The sequence below is a fragment of the Perkinsus marinus genome (genome assembly GCF_000006405.1).
Source record: "Perkinsus marinus ATCC 50983 genomic scaffold scf_1104296955874, whole genome shotgun sequence".
NCBI classification, from domain to species: Eukaryota; Perkinsozoa; order Perkinsida; family Perkinsidae; genus Perkinsus; species Perkinsus marinus.
The window spans coordinates 235,138-237,313 of NW_003207677.1; the positions used below are offsets into that span (position 1 = coordinate 235,138).

The window sequence follows — 2,176 nt, forward strand, 5'->3', positions numbered from 1 at the left end:
TGTAGTCGATTCAATTCAAACTTTTAATTAACGAGCTACATCTACATCTGCGTGTCGCGTATCACTCATCATTACAAATCATGTACAAGAATTCATTATCAGGAAGCAGCTCACTGATGGCAGAGTTACGTGCAAGCAAGACGTGGCAACAATTGAGATTAGACAAGTCGCTGTCGGAGAGGTAAAGGCATCGTAGACCTGCTGGATTGGTATATTAGAACCCGCTGGGGGAAAGGTAGTAGATGGTCCGCAAAATCAGTAGATTTACAGCAAAAGGAGCAGCAATGGCAACGCTTGAGCGAAAGCAGAATGAGCATCCGGCAGCGCAACTCCCTTGATGAGACATCACAAAACAGCGGGAAAAAAGGAGAGGAAGTGGGATCAAAGTATTGCAGCACTTGACATGTCATGTCGGACTTGATCAATGTCAACGTACAAGAAAAACATTGTTGTCTCGGGAAAGGTGTTGAAAGGATCTTGTAGATAGCTGACGTAGCACCATCACCATGGGAGATGACTTGTATTCAGTGACTGAATTTCAGTCACTGAATTTCAATTTCGTCACTCTACGTGGGTAGAACCTGGCAGATTCGCCCCGAATGCATGCAACGCTACAACAATGATAAAATTTCGGAAGAAGATCTTTTGTCGCACTTGTACACATCCGTACTTCAGACTTTTCAATATGTTCACTCGCAATCAACTAACTCCGGGTTTCTGACTCAGAAGTTCTAAGAGGAAGCTCAGCGCTAGAGCTTCCTTCTAGAGCTTCCTTCGAGAACCGGGAGCGTGATCGGGTGTCGTTATCGGACAATCCCTCAAGAGGATCGACGAAGGGCATCTATTGTTTTTACGAACAATTAATTGACTAAAGGAATGCGTCGTTCACAGCGTGTGGCTGCATGTACTACATGCGCTATACCTCCTTTCATGTGCTCGAAGCCGGGGTTCTATTCCCGGGGAGGGTTACACTGATATTCTGTATGTACTACGTGCGTTATACCTCCTTGCACCGCCTTGTATCGTAGAATCTCACAGCTGAACTGGTGGAGGATGTGCTTTCACTGGGTCGAAGCCGAGGTTTTATCCCCCGGTTCGGTCATTCTAAGAACCTACTCGCAGGGAGCTGAGAAGGTCTACCGTGGCGCGCGCTGAATCCGTGAATCGAGGTCGAGAATCAGAATCAGGGTTTGTTACCGGGGCCCCCGGTCCGGGGGTCCGGACCCCCGGTACAGAATCAAGATTAATCCCCGTGTTAGACTGTGAGTTTGTGCATCATGAGTATGATCCCGGATCATGCTCAAGGTGAGATTGCGATCTTGAAAATGAGCAGCCTTGAGCATGAGTAAAACAATCTCGACTCCTGAGAATTAATCTCGAATCACGAGTAAAAACCCCAACCCTGAGGATTTGATCTCGAATTGATGAAATACTCTGTCTCAGTGCCAAAAACTCTGAATCAGCCATTGAGTATAGATTTGAATCTTGAATCGTGATTAAGGATCAGGAATCGGATTCAGCGGCTGATTAAAATCAAGGATCAAGGATCTTGCTCATGATTATGTAATCTGACTCTGTCTCAAGTACTCATACTCAGAAATCTCGACTCTTTCTCCTAAGCTAAGAATCTGAATCAGCTCTCTCGAATCAAGGTGTGACTTGAATTCTGAATCAGGATCAGAGCGTGAGTTGAATCATGAACTCAGATTCATGAATCAGGATCCGCATACGGCCCCTGCTCGATGACTCTTCTCATAAACCAAACATGCATTAACGACGATATCTTCGTCCATCAAAACTTGATTTAATAACACAGCAAGAACACCTCGGTAGCCTTGTAACTTATCCAATGACAAGCTGGGAGTAGATCTCAAGAAGTCTATCGGAACAACCCTATGATATGAAAAATACCTTTGGTCGCCCGTTAACGGATCTATAGAATGAATATATGTACACTATCTTAGCGAGGAACAGGCCATATTGAACATACTTGAAGAGAAATAGCACTACCTCAGTGCCAGTACTATACTCACTGCGAACAAACAGCCTTCTCGACATCTACATTGACGGAAGCTTCAAAGTCTCACTATATTTTCTACTGAAAGTATTTTGAAATCTGTCGAAGGTCATGCCCTTTGTCTCTGGAACACCCAACAGAACAAAGATGACCGTCACA

General features: G+C 44.8%; 1 protein-coding gene across 1 annotated transcript in view; it reads left to right on the plus strand.

Moving 5' to 3' along the window:
* Nucleotides 1–2,176, plus strand: part of Pmar_PMAR020449 (hydroxyproline-rich glycoprotein precursor, putative) — a gene marked incomplete at both ends in the record, with an annotated part of 4,060 nt that overhangs the window by 1,413 nt on the left and 471 nt on the right. The gene's annotated exons all lie outside the window — the stretch shown is intronic.